This window comes from Calidris pugnax, unplaced genomic scaffold (assembly GCF_001431845.1).
Source record: "Calidris pugnax isolate Ruff unplaced genomic scaffold, ASM143184v1 scaffold133, whole genome shotgun sequence".
NCBI classification, from domain to species: Eukaryota; Metazoa; Chordata; class Aves; order Charadriiformes; family Scolopacidae; genus Calidris; species Calidris pugnax.
In genome coordinates, this window is record NW_015090977.1 from 6,868,990 (window position 1) to 6,886,106 (window position 17,117).

Here is a 17,117-nt window from a genome sequence, read left to right on the forward strand (position 1 = left end):
TTTTTTTTTTTTTTGCCTCCACTCCAAATACTTTCAGAAATTGTTAGCTTCAAAATTAATAGCGTCATCCTTGTGGTGCCAAAGTGTAATGGGAGAAAGAGAGATTGGCACTCCGAGCTGTTGGAGTGGTTTTTGCTACCTATTGGCTTTGTTCTTTGGTATCGGTGTGACTTAGGCATGTTCCTGAAAGCACGGCCATCCACAGAGCTGTGTGTTTTGGGTCAGGGCTGAGTCCATAGTTTGAGATAGTACATCCCAAGGAAAAGTCCTCTGCTTCACAGACTTTGGCATGAGCCAAGGCTTCCCTGGTCGCACAGCGCTGGCTGCACCGCTTTCTCTGGAGGAAAACCCACCAGGGTTATGGCTGTGCCTCTGAAGGAGGGTCAGGGAGCTGAAGGTGCCTACTAGCTAGCTAACATAGGGAGGATGGAGAGGAGGGCACCTCTGCTCGCTCTTGGGAATGTGTAGCCAGGTTGCTGGCTTGTCACTACTTTTTTTTTGTGCTTTATTGTTTACTAATACAACTGTTAAGACTGGATGGATTAAGCTAGTGGATATACCATGTGCTATTAGAGATACCTGCTTGAGGTTACAACCACAACGTTGGACATACGCTGGGAAGACACCATGCCAGGAAGCTTCAGGCATGTGTGTGGTCCTCTGTACCTAGAGCTGTGGTTAAGTTAAGGCTTTTTTGGCCTGAAAGGTATCACAGAGTAACTCCGTTTCTGTTGTGCATTTGACAGGCAGGATGCTTTCTCTTGTGTGTCGTCCCTTCATCCTTCCCCCTGGTTGTGACTATCAACTCCTAAAATGCTTGCACCACTTATTGACCGTGTAATTATTTAGCATGTTGTTTTAGACTGACACCTTTTGCATATGCACTGTTGGGTCGAGGCAAACAGGGTGTTCATTCATGCATACAGACCTAAGCCTGCCTTCCGCCAAAGCAATTAAATTTTAGAAATGTACCACAACTGTGGCATCAGTCAGCAATGTCAAAATCTGCTTGCGTAGCAGTGGGTAAACTGTTCTTTTCTCTTGTGACTCGTGTGTGTGCTCTCTTTCCTTTTTCCTTTTTCTTGGTGGAGTCTAAGAGCTGGATACTTGTCAGATGCTATAAGGTGAAGTTAAACATTTGACTTGGGGAGAATGACACATTGACACTTTTCATAATAATTGCTTCCTACACTGGAAACCTCCAGCTGTTTTGGTGGAAATAACATGATGTGACTGTGACAATAATACAGTCCCAAAGCCTGCAGACTGAAAATAGAAGCTTCTAGGTCCAATTTTAGTTGAAAAGTAGGGGTTTTAACCTTTATGACACTGATGATGAAGATGACTAGATATGGAAATTAAAGGAATCCCAAGAAAATTCTTCCAGTTGTTCACACATATGAATAGGTATTTGTTGAACAGCTTTATGAATAAGGATTATTTTTATGTCTTTGCAGCAGTAAATGTCAGGAATGCCCTTTGAAGAAGAATAGGTTTAAATCCTTTTTTGGTTTTGGAGAATTCAAATTGCAAGATCACCTGTTCCACCCTGATGCTATGCTAGTGTAGGCAGCAAAAGAATCTTGGAGGCTCTTTCCCTCTGAGGAGAGTGTGTGGTCCAAATTGAATGGAAGGTCATTTGAAGGTTAGCCTGCAGTGTGGCAGGTCTGGGGTAGCTTTCTATCCTATAAGCAATATTATTGATGTAAATAAGTCATTAGAGCTGAATGGGGCATATTTGTTTTAAGTATTTTTTTCCCCACATGAAACATTAAAGATTGGACAGTCAGTGTGCTTTTAATGACACACATAACTATTCTGTGAAAGGCTGAATATGGTAGCTGTATTTCATTATCTATTTCTTTGGAATTAATACCTCTGTTTCCCCCCTCCCCCCCCCCCCAATAAAAACAAGATGAACATACGTCTGCTAAATCTTTAATGTCTCTAATGGCCTCTTGATCATTTGCATTTCAGATCTTTCTTCGTACACAGTAGCAATTTGCAATTGTGGAATGTGCTGCTGATTGAGGCTGAAGGTGCTGCTTATTATTACTATTTTTCCCCTATTCAGCCCTGAGATGCAACAGATAAGACTCTACTGTGATATTTCTGGAGATTCACTGCTGAGATCTCAGCATTGCGAGGGTACAGGCTCTGCTTAATTGTGCTCTAAAGGGAATATGATGCTGCTTTCTTTTTGATGACAGGGATTCAGAGAAATCATTAAAAAAAAAAAAAGCATTTGTTGAAGCCTGGAGAAGGGCAGGTAGGCAGTAGTACAGTAGTCATTGCCCATTGTGTTTAGAAGATGATCCCAGAAGTCCCATCATGTAACTTCATTAAGAGATGGATTAAAATCACTTCAAGTTCGTTGTGTTTTGTCATTGGTGACAGAGCCACTGATGGAGCAACAACTGAGAAGAACAACTCATGGGACTGAATTATGTTATTAAACCACAGTCCGCTTTTTAGAAAATACAGAGTCCAGGGACTTGAGCGTAATTGCAGCTGTGTGAATATGGCCCTCCCAGGAACCTATCCACAGAACAAGTTACTTTCTCAACCTGCATCATGCTGAGTTTCATTATGCCAAGTGCTACTATGAAATACCAACTCCAGGAATAGCTTTCTTGAATCACAGTATCCTAGTCTGGATTAAATTCTCTTATGTCTGTCTGAAGAACACCTGGAAGGTAGTTCACTACTGTAATTGATTTATTCTGGCTTGTGTCAGTCACCAGGACATTTAGTCTCCTTTCAGTTTTCAGCAGAAGATACTGCAAAGTTTCTTTTCTTTTAGTCAGCTTTGTGGGAGGTACCTTAAAAACACCCTTTTTTGTTAATGTAGGAAAAGAGGGTTGCAAGCCATTTGCAAAAGCGTGTGTTTTTATGTCTTGAAGTCTTTGTCTTTTTATAGGGATACCAACAGATACTCTGGTGTTTATGTTTTATTTTTCTCCCAAGACAGCAGTTTCTCTCTTTCTAGGCCCTACCAGATCCTGCCTCATCTTTCTTGGGAGTTCTTCCATATTATTACTGCTTTTACATGCTTCTGTGAGTCAGAGCCATTGAGACTTAATCTGGTACATACCCAGAATAAACCCTCTGCTCTTACTGGAAGGTGGAACAAGATACCAGGTAACTGGGTACCAGCTTTCAGAACTTGCTAGTTGCAGTTTAAAGAATCCACAGATGCTATAGCTATATCCCCTATTTTCCAGCTTAAGATGTTAGACTGAAATGAGTATTTCCCTGTTACATAGGATTATTTTTTTTTACGACACAATAATTCAGAAGTCTCAATAACTTTCTGTGTTTAGACACAGCATTTTAAAGTGCCAGCTTTACTCCGAAAGATATCTTGTCCTTCTCATCTTAAGGAAAGTGCCAGCTTTACTCCAAAAGATATCTTGTCCTTCTCATCTTAAGGAAAGATGTTATTTACTGCACGAGGGTCACTGTCACTGCCAGTTACCGTGAATAGCTGTTCAGTGAGCCACTGCAGGGAGATTATTCAAGCTCCTCCCTGCCTGTAGTGGGTCCAGGTGGACGCTATGTGTGCCAGAGAGGTTTGTGGTGCATATGCCCGTGTCTGCTGTGGACACAGAGCAGGTGTCCGTGCTGATTCTCAGCCTGCAGCCTTGATCTTGGTGCCAGTGACAGGAAAGTGATTTGTCTGTTGGGTGCTGGCAAGGATAGGTTGGATGCCCTCAAGGGTCTCTGTTTTTCATTCTTTGAGAACTTGAAAGTTTCTATGTGATTGCTCATCTGCCTTGAGGGGTTAACTCTCCTGTGGTGGGATAGAAACCTGTGTTGGCATCCCTGTTGCTCAAGGCTGTCAGTGATCTGAACAGAAAGGTATTTGGATGCTGTAAACATCCATGTATTTTGCTGGATCCATGTGCTGTTGACACATATACATGGATTGAAGGTGGCCAGCTGGAATGTGACCTAGATGATGAGAGAAGCATCCAGCAGAAATGGAGTCCTGGTCATGGAGTAACTGCTGAGATGTGTCTATTTTGTCACCGTGCCTTAAAATCTGGTGGTTCTTTTGTTGACTGAGGTGACTTGGTAGCATGCCTCTTCCACTTTAAGATTTATTTTAAAGTGACACTGTGTTTTGTAATCTGTGCAGTATCTGTTTAGCTCCTGCCACTGAATTATTGCAGTGCATTTTCCTTGTGGTTACAGTTGCCTGGCTCTTGGGTGTCTTTAAGTACCTGTGCAGTTAAGGATCTGCCCAGGTCCACGTGTAGCTTTGTGGCAGCTTGTGTTCAGTGTGATTCCTGGTCATCTACAGGCACAACAGTGGTGGTCAGTGCTCGTCTTGTGTGTGAGGTTGGATGCCAATACAGGGACAAGATATCAGAGGTGATTGGCAAGAAGGTTTGGCACTTTATGAAAATAGAGGTTTGTTAAGGTGTCCTGACTAATATCACGAGAGGATCTGATATTCCCTGATGGGTATGACTCCATGTATTTCATCCCCGTTAAAATTCGGTCAGTGCTCGTCTTGTGTGTGAGGTCGGATGCCGATACAGGGACAAGATATCAGAGGTGATTTTTGAGGCTGTTTTGAAGGCAAGAAGGCTTGGCACTTTATGAAAATGGAGGTTTGTTAAGGTGTCTGACTAACATCATGAGAGGATCTGATATTCCCTGATGGGTATGACTCCATGTATTTCATCCCCGTTAAAATTTGAAAGACATTAAACAAATCTTTCTCACACTGTAGATCTTAACTCTTACTAAAATGAAAACGGACTTGCTTTGTAAGAGAACTCTGCTCTTTTTCCTTATAAAATATTAAAAAAAAGAAAAGCTATTTTAAAAGAGGAGCTCAATGATCTGTCTGGCTAACAGCGCCTGCCTGTTTGTCTCAAATGATCGCTTGCTCTTTTTTAATGACTCTGTACATTTGAGTAGCAATATTGTTGAAGCAGTCACCATTTAGGAACATGAATCTGATAGTTTCCTGAATTTTTCTGTCTACATTTTACTGCTTGCAGAATCTGTATTATGTTGACCATAAGACTCATCTGTTTTTCCTGACTTCTTTGTGTATCTGTCTCTCTAATAACCTGGTTTTGATATACTGTATTCCATAGTTCAGTATTTAAGACAGACACTTTATTATTGAGCAACTATATTCTAGAGGGTTTTTTTGATGTAGTACATCTTGCTCAATCTGTTAAACCTTCAGGCCTTCAGATCGCCTGACCACAGTAATCACATCGCTTTTTCATCCCTTCTTCCAATTTTTGGTTGGTGACTCATACCACACATTGACACCTCTGTCCTCATTCGAGGAGTCCAATTTACATATTGCTACCGTCACAATGGAAGTTCTAATCAATTTCCCTCAGTGGCAGAAAGCTATTTGAATAATGGCTGTGTCTAAAACTGTCATCTTAATACCTTTGAGCTTGTCGTCTTCCTGGAGCTTGTTACTCAAGTTTTAACAGTACCCTGTCGCTGATGTCCTGCCGGGCTGGTTGGCTTTTAAAGCCCTGGGAACGTTTTGTCTTTTCGGTTGGTGACTCGTACCACACATTGACACCTCTATCCTCATTCGAGCAGTCCAATTTACATACTGCTACCGTCACACTGGAAGTTCTAATAAATTTCCCTCAGTGGCAGAAAGCTATTTGAATAATGGCTGTGTCTAAAACTGTCATCTTAATACCTTTGAGCTTGTCGTCTTCCTGGAGCTTGTTACTCAAGTTTTAACAGTACCCTGTCGCTGATGTCCTGCCGGGCTGGTTGGCTTTTAAAGCCCTGGGAACGTTTTGTTGCCTGTGGTGACACTGCCAGTACTTGCAGTCCTTCAGGGTTTATGTAGGCATACAGAAACCAAGTCTTCAGGTGTGCTGCATGAGGTGCTCATCACCTCATGCTTGTTCAGTTGTGTTTTCAAAGGAGAGGGTGAGAACCTCCGTGAACCTTGTCATGGGAGAGAGCTTTTACTTCTGTCTTGCATGTATTTTATTACAAAGGCTGTGTTGGAGTGGCCCATCGCTTCCAAATCGTGTATGATCCAAGTACTTGTCAGTGAGGTTATATTTGTTACTTTCTGTAACAAAGTTTTCTTTTCTAGTTCAATATTTATCCATATTTTTCTGTGCTAAACAATATGGAAATACTGTTGATGAGGAGAAATCTTTGGATCCACATGGAAGAGCTGAAGAGTTACTTGGGTTAGGGTTTGCCTTAGCTGGGGAAGGAGATGCCAGGGGGTTACCAGCCAGTAGTGAAAGCTGTTGAAGCTGCATTGGGAAACAGCAGTTACTTAGGGGAATGTGTATGGGACTGGCAGTTGTTGGAGGCTCCCTTTTGCAGTCAAATGCACTGTAGTTGCAGTTATTGTACAGGAGGTATTGTAAATAGCTATTTGGTATTTATTTTTCTTTACACTGTAGTTGCAATTATTGTACAGGAGGTAAATAGCTATTTGGTATTTATTTTTCTTTTAAGTGTGCAATCTGTCTTAGCCTCCTCTCCTCTTTGAGCTTTGTTGTTGCCGTGTTCAGATGTGCTTTGCACCCTCTGACTTGACTAGTTAGAAGCAGGATAGAGAAAAGGGATGTTGGGGCCATCCATTGCACGGAGACTGTTCTATGAAGACAAACCACTTGCATATGATAGTGGAGTTGAAGTTTTTCTGTTAGTGTCCTAGATAGGCTATCCACTCTTCAGCCAGAAAAAAGGGGTTATTTTTATCTGTAAAAGGAACTCTGTCTTTGAATGGATCGATAGATGTATAATGAAAATGGATGTGACAAAGGACAATGCCCTTTTTGCTACAGGGCTGGTAAGATCCCTCATGTGGAAGTGCAATAGTTGGAGGGGTGTAGTGAATACGTGTTTGCTTATGGGGTGTAACTGGTACTTGAGCACGGTGGTAATGTGAAAGCTAAATGGTCTCTAGTCTGGTAAGAGATTTAGGTGGGCTGCTGAAAATGAGACTGCTCTAATGCTCCTCAAGCTGAGCGCTTCCATATCAAAGATCAGTTTGGAAAATTGTATTTGATCTCACTGTTTATTATTTATAAAATATGGATGTAAACACCCACACAGAGTGATGATACATTCACAGTGCCCTCAGACTGAAAAATGCATTTTTCAGAAGTTAGAGCCTAGGTAAAATAAGGTAGAAAACAAGTCTAGAAAATACCAAGGAAGGAGAAGAACATTGCCCGTCTGTTCATCTCCTCTTCTCTGCCACTAGGTATTGTTTTTTGATTTGCATGTAGAGTTTTATATCCTAGATGTAAGCAAACAGACTGCCTCCCTGTAAGATATTTACTGCAGTTTGTCACCCCGTGCAGCATTCCAGTGATTTCTGTGCCTTGGTTATACAAGCACATGCTGAGTTGTTGGAGCGCAGACAGTCTGGCAGGTGGCTGCACAGTGTCTAATTACAAAAGGGTAACACGGGTTTCTGTTGTACATATATGTAAACATAAATCAGGCAGGAGATAATGAAAAAATAATCTTTGTCCAGAATAAAAGTTGTGGAACACAGAGCAGCAGTGTTTTACGCATCAGCAGTATTGGAAAAGGCAGTCTCCAAGCTACAAACGGCTACATAAATTTCATGGTTTACTAGACTGTTCTCAGCTTAAAGTCTAGTTTGTTGTTTGTGTGACACTGGTACTTTTGGTACTTTGAGATTCCAATGGAACTTGGACATTGATTGCTCCGGGCACTGCCCGGAACACACACAGAGATCCAGGAACACACACAGAGATCCACTGCCACTAAGGAACTGCAGTCCAGTGTCCAACGTACGCAAAGGACTGGAGCCTATAGCCGGTCCCATGTCCAGCTGGACACAGACTCCCAACTCCAACATCTCACAGGGTGGAGTGCATTACCTCCCAATTGAAATATTTGTGTTTAATACAGCCCTTGACACATGAAAACAGTCATACAAAGAGAATGCAATAGATGGGTTGCCAGTGCCCTGGTGCTGGTTATTCGCTAAGCTTGAAAGGAAGGTCTGGGGTGTAGAGAGATGGGGGTTGGTCTCTTCTCTCAAGTCACAGGCGACAGGACGAGAGGAAATGGCCTCAAGTTACGCCAGGGGAGGTTCAGGCTGGATATTAGGAAAAATTTTTTCACTGAAAGGGTTCTCAGCCATTGGAATGGGCTGCCCAGGGAGGTGGTTGAGGCACCATCCCTGGAGGTGTTCAAAAGAGGGGTTGATGTAGTGCTGGGAGGTATGGTTTAGTGATGATGTTCCTTGTTTGTTGTGTGGGTGTCTATTTTTGTCAGTCAGGTTGACGGTTGGACAAGATGATCTTTAAGGTCCCTTCCAACCTAGAAGATTCTGTGATTCTGTGTTTTAAGCAACCTGTGTTCTTGGTGCAAGCACTCAGCCAGCTGGCACTTCCACACTCACTTTGCTCCTAGCTTTATGCAAGACAAACTAGACTTTTCCTGCACAATAAAGAGGGAAAGAGGAGGAGGTGGGAGGATATATCTTTATTGTATTATTGGAAGTGGAAATTTGGATTGTGCCGGATAGTATGAATGCAAGTGCCACCTTTGCTAAGGCTGCTGCCAAACATGATGGCATCTGTTAAAATCTGTAGTCTCTGAGATGTCTGAGAACTGTTTTATTTCAGGTTGAAATCTGGCACTGGGAGTGCTAAGGAATATTTTTCTTCTGCTTTTCGTCTGTGACTAATTGATGAATAGATTAATGTACTGTTAGCATGAAATGAGAACTGAATTATTTATGCTCGTATTTTTTTGGTAAAGACACGTAAGTCATGAACAAATAGTGATAATAAATTTTGGTTGGTGTAAAGTCAATAACTAACTGAAGCACTGGAGCTAGATGTTTTAATAATGTGCCTAACCAACTGGAGTGTGTGTTTTTTGGGTAGGAGCTGCATGAATACGTAGAAAATTGCTTTTTAAACATACCTGATAAATTGCAATGCCTCATTGAATCCGTTTGGCCCAAGGACTTGCAGATGAAGAATTCCTGTCTGCAGGAAAGCCACTTACATGCAGAAAGATTGTGAAATCACCATGAAGAAAACCACCTTTTTTTTTTTTTTTCAGACCTTCAAATGATAGCATGTGTCTTTGAGTTCCACCACCCTTCCCCGTTTGTGTTAGAAGAGAGCTAAAACACCAGCAAGTACTCATATGTATGTACTTCCAAAGGTAAAGAACTATTTTTTCATTAAGGTCATGTCCCCATAAATATGTGAAAAAATTAAAATACGAGATGTTTAATGTATTATGCTAAAAAAAAAAAATAAGGCTGCATCTGTGTTGTAGTTCAGAAGGATGATACCAGGTTGTAGCAGAAAGCACCGTCCTTTTCAGAGGGAGTCCAAGTGGAGAAGAAATATGGTGCTGTGGCCCTGAGCTGCATTTATGCCTGTCACAGGCACTCGAGGAGACCTTGAGGAAGCCCTGGTGGAGGTTTCTCTCTCAGCTTCCTAGCTCTAGTTTTGCTGTTATCTGTTTAGGTTGTAAATATTCAGAAAATACTCTGTCTCGAGATATGTACAGCAACTAGCACGTAAGGTCTTGCTCTCGGGGAACTGTGGCAATATGAATAATAATCCTTAGCCTAGGAAGCAAGGCACGTTCTCCTTTTGCAGCATAATAGCACTTTAAATTCCTCTGCTGTCCTAGGTTAGATGCATGCCGACTCAGCAGCAAAAGGAGGCTCTACAGAAATATCTTTATACGTATGCTATGGTTTGTGACTCTGCTTCCACAGCCATGGAAATGAGAAGTAACTCTGCTGAAATCAATGTTTTATGTACTGGTATATAACTGTGGGAGAGAAGAACAGATTTATTTTGAAAAATGGGAATGGCAGCTTGCTTAACGTTTCTTTCCTTGCATTAAAAAAACGCAAATGTGTTGATGATGTTTTTCTAATGGGCTCTAAAGACTCAGCCCTTAAAATGAGCAGGTTCATGAATAAAAGAATTGTTCCTGGCAAGGGAGAACTGCCAAAAAATATGCTTAATTTATGGCACTAAGAAAGAAATACTGATGTAATAAATGAGTTAGTTTTGCCATTCGATTATGCAGCTAACGTTATAGGTACTATAATCTTAAAATTGTTTCCAGTTTCTATTTTGTTTCCTTCCCACATCATATAAATACTGCAAAGTAGTTTCTAGTTGAAAATGGGTGAGTACTGTGAGAGGCACATTCCCTGTGCTCTGTCTCATGCTCACTTGCACGTTGCCACGTGAACGCAGTTGCCTATCAAACACGGCGGCTACCACTGTGCTGACCTGCCCGTCCTGCTTGTCTGTTCTCATTAGATGATGTGGATAATGTCCATGAGGGAGAAGGCTGCTTCATGTTGACAGGTGCCCTTGTAACATGTTTCTCTAAGATAGTCTAATTATAAAACTAGAACATTCTTCTGAGTTCTGTTTTTCCTCATTTAGTGACTTTTTTTCTTTTTTTAAGGTAAAGGAATTCTGGTTTTTGTATTTTGACATGAGGGAAAAAAAGTATGTTTAAGGGCTTAGGGTTGCTTCTGGCTTTGTAGTTTGTTCTGCTGTGGGCCCTGAGCAGCAGCAAAAGCAGCTCTTGGGTGGCACGATGCCCAAGAGAGCAAACGATGGACTCTGCTCTCATTTTGAAATGTCCAAGGAACTTGGACCAACAGATTTCATGATGGTTATTATAAAAGTGAGAAAACAAGTGCCTGGCTGGCAGCTACTCTCTTTGCTAATTGCGTGTCCTTGTTTTGTTTTAAAATTGAAGTGCAGTGGTTCTTTGCCAGTGCTTTGAAGGAGTGTCATCTACTGTGAGGTGCTGATTGCCCCTAAGTACTAACATAATCTTACTATTTTGTAGTTCTCAAAGCATACTATAACAGAGATTATATTTGTCTCCATTTATCAGCTGCGGAAATGGTCAAATAGAGGAGCTGATGGCCTCCCTGAGGTTTAAAAGCATGTTCTAAGGCAGAAAGAGGAAGGAGACTCAGTTTGCTCTACCCACAAGGAGTCGCTCCTAATTCAGCTGGTTGAACACCGGTTGAATTCTGATGCCTGATGTTATTGTCTGAAGTCTGGTGTATTCTTACTGCTCAGCAAATAGTCTCTGATAGCTAAGACTGACTGCTGCCAAAAGCTGCTTGGAACTGAAGTGATTTATGATCAACCTTGTTTCTTTCAGGAAGTAAAGTGGGTGCAAAGCTATAGAAGTGGGCTAGTTCTGTCAAGTAGAATAGGATCAGGGTTGGGAACGTCAGGAACTGCTTGAGAAGTGGTCCCTAAAAGCTTTAAGGTGCTGACACTGGGGTGGAGTCAGAATTCAGGTATCTAAGCCTGGAAGTGCAGTCCCTAACATCCACTCTGTCAGCCTGTGGGCATCTTCTTTCATCTGGGACTTTCCACAAGGCCCCACTTGGGCATGTGCTCAGGCCTGCCTTGGGAGTAGCACAGTGTCTTTCTTCTGGGCCTCATGAGTCCACCACTAAGCTGCTTGCAGCCTTTCTATTTCCAAGAGGCATCTCGTGGGACATGTTTAAAACATATTAATGCATACTACAAGATCAGTCAAAAGTCAGCTTAAAACTGTAGAAAAATGAGGGATGGAAGGAGGGTGATATTCTTTTGTGTGGCATGGCGTTTAGGGAAATCTCTGGCATATGGAAAACTCAAAATTCATATCCCCTACTTGCCTGTCTCCACCTTGAATCTGCCTGGGAATCGTCTTCTGCCTGGGACTGACTGAGATCTGAGACTCTGAGGTGTCCTGGCTGGTAGGGCAGCGAAAGGTGTGAGTTTGAACCTCCCTCAACATCTGCCTGGGAATCATCTTCTGCCTGGGACTGACTGAGATCCAAGGCTCTGAGGTGTCCTGTCCTGGTAGCGAAAGGTGTGAGTTTGAACCTCCCTCAAACAGAGGAGGAAACTGAAATGGGACTTCCTATGCCTTGACCACATACTCTGCTCACTAGAGCATTGAGTGAAAGAGGAGTGTCAGTCACTACATCCCATGCCAGCCATCTTTCAGAGGGAAGAATGACAGCTGAGTGGCTTTCAGGAGAAAGATACTCAGGTGGAGAGCTCACAAAGATGTTGTCAGGTGTGTGAACATCAAGAGGAAGATGGAGCCCTGCAGGAGAAGCAAGATACACCTTCTGGAAGAGGGGATTTAGCGAAAGGGTGGCTCTCAACACCACTTGGATGTTCTGACTTTCTCCATGGAGCACTCAGTGAGCTTAAGAGCCTCGTTGACAGTGATGGATGGCACTGGGGAAAAGGGGTTAGGAGTCTGTGATGCTCTCCATTGCAGAAACCAGTCTCTTTGCAGAGCTGCTCCTTGCCTTCTCTGCAGTTCAACTGCACACTTATGGAGAGAGTAATCAGGGCTGCAGGACTGGGATGTGTTGCATACCCAGTATAAAATGGGAAGAGAATTTGGAACCTAGCAGACCTATTAAGCAGAGGAACTGACAAGGTGTGTTACGTTACAAGTCTTTTGGGGTTTGTTTGCAAAAGTATGTCTGGAAGATGGTCAGGAAGGTGTGGATCTGAGGCTGTTGAATGGAAAGCTAAAGCCTTATATTAGGTCTTAAAATCCATTTTCTGTGATCATATAGGGTTCTTGCAAAAATTGCTGGAATTTCACATGTGACTTTTGGGTTATCCTAAAGTAGAAAAAAGGCAGACAATGCCTTACTTCCACTCCAAAATAACATTTCTCAAGTCATTCTCTGTCATTCCCCTGTAACCTTCCCTGTTATAAGCTTGTCCCAGTAACCTGAGGGATAATTTACATGAGAGTCCCTGCTCCTGTTAGTCCTCAGGTCTTTGCCTTTGATTCTGGTGGTTTGTCTCCTGACTTCCTTTCTTTGTGAAAGGAGATTGGCTGTAAAGGCTTATATGTGCAAAAATGTGCTATTAGAGTGCTAGAGAAATCAGGAACTAGAGTTTATTCGAATGTAGCAATTTCTGAATTTGCTAAAAAATCAGGGTATGGTTAGTCTTCTGAGAGTGGTTCTTGCTTGTAGGGTCCATTAGTGTCTGAGTCTGTAGCTTTTAATTTGCCTGAGGAACTCTGACTCCAGAAGGATTTTATCTGGCTTCTGCAAAGGAAGCTTCATTTATGGCTGTTGTTTTCCTCCACTGAAGAAAACTCAAAGCTATTACCTGGCAGTGTGAAGAGGTGAGTGGGTAAGGGCACTGCTTGCCTTGCCTGTGCTCGTGGTAAATATTCCTGAGGACAATGCAATGAGTAGAAAGCCTGAGCTTTAATTGACAGACTCAGACATGAAAAGAGAGACCTGTTTGATGCATTTCTCATTACTGGGCAAACAGAAGGTCAAGCTAATTAGTTCTCTTGATAACTTGCTTACTCCACTGTGGGAAAACTTGAATGTGTCTGAACAAAACTGGTTTGCAATGCAACAGAGAATTACCTTCCAAAATCATTAAAGAAACATTAAGGAAATCACAAGTGTAATGCACCTGAGCAGATTACAAGGTTCTGTTAAACCGGTGCATATTTAAAATTAGCTCTAATTTCTGCCTTCATTTAATGCACCTTCATCTCTTTAATGAGGACTCTTGTGAATTTTAACAAAGGGGGAGCTGAAAGTGTCCCAGGATGGCACTGGTTTTGTACAAATAATTCAACCAGTTGTTCTCTGGCCGGATTCAATGGCTGATGGTACTTCATTACAGTGAACGTGCGCCTTGCACTGAGGCTGGTTTTGTCTCTTCTGTTTGTCAATGTATATTTCATAATTATGGAAGGTTAATGTGGTCTTGGTAAGTGGAAATTAGTCAAGTGAAATGTATTGCTGTGTTTTACCAAAGAGTGAAGGATGTTTACAGCAATCTTGTGACTTGAATCTTCATGGAAATGTGGTGTGGTGTCCTCCACTAGACCAGTGAATTTATATTTATTGTTTGGGGTAATCTAGTAGAATAACTTTTAGGATTAAACAATTTTGTAACCTTTTCGTAGAGGTCCAGCACTCTGCTTCCTTGTTTTATATCCTACACATTCAGAGGAGAGGAAAGCTGTGCCCCTAGTATGACCTGTTGTTTAGCTCTTATATGCCATGCTCTGGTTTTGCACCCCGATCTAAAAAGTGATGGTTCTGCCGCAGTTGTAAACCCAGATGCGTGTCTAACACAATTTTCTTTTAACTAGTAGGGTTTTTTACACACTTTGTTATTAGCATATATAAGTGGGAATCAAGCAGGAGTGCTGCACAAATGTAGCTTTAAAAATCTGCACACCTTGAAATCCAAAACAGCAGGTACAGCAGGGAAGCAAATAAATACATTTGTTATCCACGCATGGGAGGCTTTCCAGGAGAAATCAAGTAATTTACTGCAGCTCCCCTAGGAGCACAAGTCTAGGGAAAAGAAGAAGTTGGAATCCAGATCTCCTGAAATGCGGTCTGATTCCTCAGCAGTGGAACTGCTTTGCACATTGATGCATCCAGCCCAGAAAGCAGAGGGGGTTTTGGCACTGCGGGTTTAGGTGCTTTGTGCAGTGAAGGAATAAGCCTCTGGGAAAGTATTGGAATGCTTTCTGAGAAGAGTTTCAGAGATAGCTAGTCTTTTTTAATGAGTTAAAGCAGCTTTAAGGAGAAAACTGTGGTTCAAGTCAAAAGCGAGTACAGATTTTGAAAGTGGAAGTAACGTGCAGATAAGCTCATTTTTAAAAAAATGAGAATTATTTCAATGCATATTTTTTGTGTTGGCTTTCCCTTGCAAAAGGGCCCATGTTTTAAAAGAAAATAGCAAAATTTGGTTTAAAGACTGGGGTTAAATTTTTTTATTTTTTATTTTTTTAGGTTCTAAATATGAATATTTTAGGAGAGTGTGTCTAATTTTAAGTTTCTCTGAAGTGTGTTTAGGGCTGAAATGTCAACTCCCTCATATCAGGATCATTCCTGTTTATTGTAGGATCTAGTTTTGTAGTTAACTTCCCCTTTGAAAGAGAAGGGAAAAAATATTTTCTTTTTTTATCGGTATCTCTGTAGCTAATCCTTCTCTTCTTACTGCTTTCTTCTGTGGTATATTCCCTGCTGGCTCCTTCTGTTTTGCCTTGACATCTAGACTTGGATCATGCATAAACAACACCTGATGGTGTCAGTGGGACCACTGCATCCATGAGTGTCCTCGCAGTAGTGCCCTGCCAGCAGCCATGACATTCCAGCCCCGAGTTTGACATTGATACCTGTTCCAAAGGCAGTGAGGAATATTTTGCATTCCTGTGTTTAAAAATACATGCATATGATTTTAAAGGGTTTTCTTTTTTGCTTAATATGTCTGAAAGGCAGCCCACCCCACACTGCTGGTTTAATTCTTCACTATGAAAGTATATATCCCTCTCTCTATATATGAATTGTGTTTGTATATAAGAGAAAAATCCATATTAGAACTGTGTGAGCATCCTACTTTTTCATGTTTAATATTTGCATTTGTCAGTTGCTAAATGATTCTTTGAATTGGTTTTGATACATAATTTATTTTGATGCAGCCATGTTATTTTCTGGCGTTTCAGACAAATCTAAAGTCATTTTACAAACTTTTTTTTTTTTTCTTGAGACCTTAGACACTCTTTCTGTTGCTGTTCTCAAGATAAATGGAAATCACGCATTTTCATGTGCCATCAACAGATGGCCAGCCAAAAGATCTTTCTTGTTGCTCTGAAGTTTACAGTTCATTCCCTTTTTTTTGCCACAGAGCTACATAAGAGACATGAAACTAATCTGCATGCAGTTCAAATAATGATGTCACTTTTATGCAGGTTTACTGTGTGACTTGTAATAATTAGAAACCATGTGTAACGGTGCTTTTTATTTTCCCACATTTTGATTTGTGTTAATGGATGGCAGCTGCTATTTGCATTCCTAAAGTCACAAATTCTTTTGATTCTGGCGTTGGTATGGATGAAAGTGTATTACTGCTCACAGCACTTACTACGTTAGTGTTCCCCATAGCTCTGTGTGACAAAACCTGCCCCTGTGTCTAAGTGAAGCCAACTTAAACTTCAGTGAAGTTCTATGAAAACTGCAGTCCTCATGGAAGCCTCCTTATTAAAAATTTGGGGTTTGAATGTTGTGGTGTGTACTGAGAAAATCAGTGAACAGAATGCGCTTTATTGAGTAACCAGTGAATAAGGCCTAGTGGAGTCGTACTGATGTGCATCACTAAGACCCTAACACAGCAATATTTTTGCTATTTGACACCTTTGTTCTTCCTTACGCAAGCATTTTCATAATAGAGGAAGTCTACTTTAATATCAGATTTGGGAAATAAGTTTTATTTGTTAGATTTGCAGTAAGAGCTGACTGGTAACTATTGCTGGAGGTGGACTGAAGTGAAAGTCATACTAGTGTTTTGTCTTTCATGGCCTCCTTGCGTGGAGGGTATGTGGAACTGAGTCATCTCAGCCTAAGAGGAGCAATTATACTGAAATCCAGAAAGACATTGGGTGTAAACAGAGGAGAGATCATTCATTTTCCTTTTAAGTAGAAGTGCTGCTACAGTAATGCAGAGTAGCTCTACGAAAAGATGGTTTGTAGGACTTTTGGAAGGCCCATCTTTTGCAACACCTTTTTAAGAAGACATTTTTTCCCCTCCCTACCAGCAGGCATTCCCACTGCTCCCTGGTTAAGAGTTACTGTGAGCAAAAGCCCAAGTCGACAATCAGAAATTATTCTCAGTCGAATCTGGTTTTTCTCCCACAAAATCCAGTTGTAGGGCATCAGTTTAACAATTTTAGTGAGGAGGCAAGGGCAAGAGTAACTCCTGACATGCAGTTTACTTGCAACTGGAACTGGAATGGGCGAGAAAGGGAGAGGTGTGTGTGGGCTGTCTGTGTGTGTAGCAATAGTTCATTCCTTTGTAGGTATTTTCCATCAGAAGAAGGTGGCCTAGTGGAATTTCTCCCCGTTCTAAAAGGCTGTGCTTTGGGTGAAATGTATGTTATGAAATGAACCAAATTTGACAATTGCTGCATTCCTTGCATGTGGCAAGGATTAACTTCACAGTGGAGCAAGTGTCCTTTTCTTCTCTCTCTCCCAGAAGAGGCTGCTAATGATGGATCTGGAGCATTTGCTGCATGGTATTGCCATCAAG